The sequence below is a fragment of the Herpailurus yagouaroundi genome, unplaced genomic scaffold (genome assembly GCF_014898765.1).
Source record: "Herpailurus yagouaroundi ecotype Mexico unplaced genomic scaffold, PumYag 184, whole genome shotgun sequence".
Lineage (NCBI taxonomy): Eukaryota > Metazoa > Chordata > Mammalia > Carnivora > Felidae > Herpailurus > Herpailurus yagouaroundi.
The window spans coordinates 36925233-36931286 of record NW_024412415.1 but is presented as its reverse complement, the minus strand read 5'-3'; the positions used below and the strand labels follow the sequence as shown (position 1 = coordinate 36931286).

At 42.2% G+C, this 6054-nt stretch overlaps 1 protein-coding gene across 1 annotated transcript in view; it reads right to left on the bottom strand.

Annotated features, from left to right (window-relative positions):
* The window catches only part of ARIH1 (ariadne RBR E3 ubiquitin protein ligase 1), a 140377-nt gene that overhangs the window by 50671 nt on the left and 83652 nt on the right, over positions 1-6054 (bottom strand). The window lies entirely within an intron of this gene.

Genomic DNA, 6054 nt, shown 5'->3' with positions numbered 1-6054 from the left:
TCTATTCTATTCCATTGGTCTATGTGTCTGTTTTTGTGCCAATACCATGCTGTCTTGATGATGACAGCTTTGTAGTAGAGGCTAAAGTCTGGGATTGTGATGCCTCCTGCTTTGGTCTTCTTCTTCAAAATTACTTTGGCTATTCGGGGCCTTTTGTGGTTCCATATGAATTTTAGGATTGCTTGTTCTAGTTTCGAGAAGAATGCTGGTGCAATTTTGATTGGGATTGCATTGAATGTGTAGATAGCTTTGGGTAGTATTGACATTTTGACAATATTTATTCTTCCAATCCATGAGCAGGGAATGTCTTTCCATTTCTTTAAATCTTCTTCAATTACCTTCATAAGCTTTCTATAGTTTTCAGCATACAGATCCTTTACATCTTTGGTTAGATTTATTCCTAGGTATTTTATGCTTCTTGGTGCAATTGTGAATGGGATCAGTTTCTTTGTCTTTCTGTTGCTTCATTGTTAGTGTATAAGAATGCAACTGATTTCTGTACATTGATTTTGTATCCTGCAACTTTGCTGAATTCATGTATCAGTTCTAGCAGACTTTTGGTGGAGTCGGTCGGATTTTCCATGTATAATATCATGTCATCTGCAAAAAGCGAAAGCTTGACTTCATCTTTGCCAATTTTGATGCCTTTGATTTCCTTTTGTTGTCTGATTGCTGATGCTAGAACTTCCAGCACTATGTTAAACAACAGCGGTGAGAGTGGGCATCCCTGTCGTGTTCCTGATCTCAGGGAAAAAGCTCTCAGTTTTTCCCCGTTGAGGATGATGTTAGCTGTGGGCTTTTCATAAATGGCTTTGATGATCTTTAAGTATGTTCCTTCTATCCCGACTTTCTCAAGGGTTTTTATTAAGAAAGGGTGCTGGATTTTGTCAAAGGCCTTTTCTGCATCGATTGACAGGATCATATGGTTTTTCTCTTTTTTTTTGTTAATGTGATGTATCACGTTGATTGATTTGCGAATGCTGAACCAGCCCTGCATCCCAGGAATGAATCCCACTTGATCATGGTGAATAATTCTTTTTATATGCCGTTGAATTAGATTTGCTAGTATCTTATTGAGAATTTTTGCATCCATATTCATCAGGGATATTGGCCTGTAGTTCTTTTTTTACTGGGTCTCTGTCTGGTTTAGGAATCAAAGTAATACTGGCTTCATAGAATGAGTCTGGAAGTTTTCCTTCCCTTTCTATTTCTTGGAATAGCTTGAGAAGGATAGGTATTATCTCTGCTTTAAACGTCTGGTAGAACTCCCCTGGGAAGCCATCTGGTCCTGGACTCTTATTTGTTGGGAGATTTTTGATAACCGATTCAATTTCTTCGCTGGTGATGGGTCTGTTCAAGCTTTCTATTTCCTCCTGATTGAGTTTTGGAAGAGTGTGGGTGTTCAGGAATTTGTCCATTTCTTCCAGGTTGTCCAATTGGTTGCCATATAATTTTTCATAGTGTTCCCTGATAATTGTTTGTATCTCTGAGGGATTGGTTGTAATAATTCCATTTTCATTCATGATTTTATCTATTTGGGTCATTTCCCTTTTCTTTTTGAGAAACCTGGCTAGAGGTTTGTCAATTTTGTTTATTTTTTCAAAAAACCAACTCTTGGTTTCGTTGATCTGCTCTACAGTTTTTTTAGATTCTATATTGTTTATTTCTGCTCTGATCTTTATTATTTCTCTTCTTCTGCTGGGTTTAGGCTGCCTTTGCTGTTCTGCTTCTATTTCCTTTAGGTGTGCTGTTAGATTTTGTATTTGGGATTTTTCTTGTTTCTTGAGATAGGCCTGGATTGCAATGTAGTTTCCTCTCAGGACTGCTTTCGCTGCATCCCAAAGCATTTGGATTGTTGTATTTTCATTTTTGTTTGTTTCCATATATTTTTTAATTTCTTCTCTAATTGCCTGGTTGACCCACTCATTCGTTAGTAGGGTGTTCTTTAACCTCCATGCTTTTGGAGGTTTTCCAGACTTTTTTTCTGTGGTTGATTTCAAGCTTCATAGCATTGTGGTCTGAAAGTATGCATGGTATGATTTCAATTTTTGTAAACTTATGAAGGGCTGTTTTGTGACCCAGTATATGATCTATCTTGGAGAATGTTCCATGTGCACTCGAGAAGAAAGTATATTCTGTTGCTTTGGGATGCAGAGTTCTAAATATATCTGTCAAGTCCATCTGATCCAATGTCTCATTCAGGGCCCTTGTTTCTTTATTGACCGTGTGTCTAGATGATCTATCCATTTCTGTAAGTGGGGTGTTAAAGTCCCCTGCAATTACCACATTCTTATCAATAAGGTTGCTTATGTTTATGAGTAATTGTTTTATATATTTGGGCGCTCCGGTATTTGGCACATAGACATTTATAATTGTTAGCTCTTCCTGATGGATAGACCCTGTCACTATTATATAATGTCCTTCTTCATCTCTTGTTACAGCCTTTAATTTAAAGTCGAGTTTGTCTGATATAAGTATGGCTACTCCAGCTTTCTTTTGGCTTCCAGTAGCATGATAAATAGTTCTCCATCCCCTCACTCTCAATCTAAAGGTGTCCTCAGGTCTAAAATGAGTCTCTTGTAGACAGCAAATAGATGGGTCTTGTTTTTTTATCCATTCTGATTCCCTATGTCTTTTGGTTGGTGCATTTACTCCATATACATTCAGTGTTATTATAGAAAGATATGGGTTTAGAGTCATTGTGATGTCTGTATGTTTTATGCTTGTAGTGATGTCTCTGGTACTTTGTCTCACAGGGTCCCCCTTAGGATCTCTTGTAGGGCTGGTTTAGTGGTGACAAATTCCTTCAGTTTTTGTTTGTTTGGGAAGACCTTTATCTCTCCTTCTATTCTAAATGACAGACTTGCTGGATAAAGGATTCTCGGCTGCATATTTTTTCTGTCTAGCACACTGAAAATCTCGTGCCAATTCTTTCTGGCCTGCCAAGTTTCAAAAGAGAGATCAGTCACGAGTCTTATAGGTCTCCCTTTATATGTGAGGGCACGTTTACCCCTTGCTGCTTTCAGAATTTTCTCTTTATCCTTGTATTTTGCCAGTTTCACTATGATATGTCATGCAGAAGATCGATTCAAGTTACGTCTGAAGGGAGTTCTCTGTGCCTCTTGGATTTCAATGCCTTTTTCCTTCCCCAGTTCAGGGAAGTTCTCAGCTATTATTTCTTCAAGTACCTCTTCAGCACCTTTCCCTCTCTCTTCCTCCTCTGGGATACCAATTATGCGTATATTATTTCTTTTTAGTGTATCACTTAGTTCTCTAATTTTCCCCTCATACTCCTGGATTTTTTTATCTCTCTTTTTCTCAGCTTCCTCTTTTTCCATAACTTTATCTTCTAGTTCACCTATTCTCTCCTCTGCCTCTTCAATCCGAGCCGTGGTGGTTTCCATTTTGTTATGCATTTCGTTTAAAGCGTTTTTCAGCTCCTCGTGACTGTTCCTTAGTCCCTTGATCTCTGTAGCAAGAGATTGTCTGCTGTCAGCTATACTGTTTTCAAGCCCAGCGATTAATTTTATGACTATTATTCTAAATTCACTTTCTGTTATATTATTTAAATCCTTTTTGATCAGCCCATTAGCTGTTGTTATTTCCTGGAGATTCTTCTGAGGGAAATTCTTCCGCTTGGTCATTTTGGATAGTCCCCGGTGTGGTGAGGACCTGCAGGGCACTTCCCCTGTGCTGTGGTGTATAACTGGAGTTGGTGGGCGGAGCCGCAGTCAGACCTGATGTCTGCCCCCAGCCCACCGCTGTGTCCACAGTCAGACTGGTGTGTGCCTTCTCTTCCCCTCTCCTAGGGGCGGGATTCACTGTGGGGTGGGGTGGCCTGTCTGGGCTACTTGCACACTGCCAGGCTTGTGATGCTGGGGATCTGGCGTCTTAGCTGGGGTGGGTAGGCAAGGTGCACAGGGGCAGGAGGAGCAGGCTTAGCTTGCTTCTCCTTAGGTGATCCACTTCAGGAGGGGCCCTGTGGCAGCAGGAGGGAGTCAGATCCGCTGCCGGAGGTTTGGCTCCGCAGAAGCGCAGAGTTGGGTGTTTGCGCGGAGCGAGCAAGTTCCCTTGCAGGAACTGGTTCTCTTTGGGATTTTGGCTGGGGGATGGGCGGGGGAGATGGCGCTGGCGAGCGCCTTTGTTCCCCACCAAACTGAGCTCTGTCGTCCGGGGGCTCAGCAGCTCTCCTTCCCTTTGTCCTCCAGCCTTCCCGCTTTCTGAGCAGAGCTGTTAACTTATGACCTCCCAGACGCTAAGTCGCGCTTGCTGTCGGAACACAGTCTGTCAGGCCCCTCCGCTTTTTGCAAGCCAGACTCGGGGGCTCTGCTTGGCCGGCGAGCCGCCCCTCCGCCCCGGCTCCCTCCCGCCAGTCCGTGGAGCGCGCACCGCCTCGCCGCCCTTCCTACCCTCTTCCGTGGGCCTCTCGTCTGCGCTTGGCTCCGGCGACTCCGTTCTGCTAATCCTCTGGCGGTTTTCTGGGTTATTTAGGCAGGTGTAGGTGGAATCTAAGTGATCAGCAGGACGCGCGGTGAGCCCAGCGTCCTCCTACGCCACCATCTTCCCTCTCCTCCATGAACTATTTTTTAAAATACTGGTATTTTTTCTTTAACCCCCATCACCCTCCACTCCCTCATCCACATTTTTACCCCATTTATATTACTTCTTAAGTCTTCCTAATCTCTTCAGGTGGAATAATTTGCTTCTAACTGTACTTTCTACATGCCTTTATATATAAAACTTAAACTCTGCATTTTATCACTATGATCCTACTGGGCAAAGGAAATGCACCTAAAAAAAATGTTTTAAGTTATTTATTTGAGACAGGGAGCAAGTGAGCAGGGGAGAGGCAGAGAGAGAGACAATCCCAAGCAGGCTCCATGCACAGGGGTCTGATGTGGGGCTCGATCTCACAACCATGAGATCATGATCTGAGCCAAAAACCAAGAGTCAGATGGACGCTTAACCAACTAAGCCACCCAGGTGATCCGGGAAGGAAATGTATCTTAATGCTCCCAGTAAATGTTTGTGGAAGAGATAAGAGATACAGTGCCCTATACTGATGAAATGTATTGCTGAAGCTGATGTATTGATGAAAAATTACAAATCAGAAAGTATCAGGGGACAAGATAAAGACAACTGGAAGGATGGTGATACCTCAAGATGATATATAACTGATTTTTGCTAGCTTAAAACAGTAAAGTAAAAATTCAATTCAAGATAGAGGCAGTATTAACACAGAGCTGACAACAAGCAACAGTACATATGTTTTAGTAAACCAAAGTAGGTTGAGGTTAATAAAGTAGAACCAGTGAGCTTTATAAACTGCTGGCTAAGTCAATTTAAGGCTTTATTAGACAGGTTGAGAAATTTGCTCATTAAAGTCCATGGCTGCTTTTACTTTTATTACCTTCAAATCCCAAAATTTAAACACAAACCTACCTTTCTACATAGGCAATTATCCATTACTAACTACACAATTTTTTGCAAGACAGTTCAGGCCCTCAATCTGCTTATCTTCCTAAAGTGAAGTCAATTAAGTAGCCTCAGGCTATGTAATAACACAGACTCAGGATTCTACCTCAGGTTCAGGACTAAAAACTATACTTGTTTCTTTAAGTGTATTTCTCCCTTCAAAAAGAGAACCTTTCACAAGAAGAGTTAGCCAACAACCTCCAAATGCAGCACCTTTGGGAGCAGTGTTCCAAATGAGGCCACATTCTCCCTGGGTAGCTCCCAGTGAATGACAGAGCCTGGAAGGGGACCGGGGCTCAGCCATTTCTGCTTCCTGAAGTGTTCATGTATGGGCAATCTATGTGGTAGAATTCCCCACAGGGCTGCTACAGACTCTCACACCTGCCCCACAGTCTGAGTCTCTTCCTACCAAATCCTTCTTCCTTTTCTCTTTTAATAAGTGTCATACCAACATTAAAGTGTGTCCACTCCTGTTCCTCTTTAACCTGCACAAATACTATATTGCAACAAATCCCCTTCCCTGTTACCTCCATCTTGGCAGAGGACCTCAATGGACATATCCTATTTTCCAACTCCAAG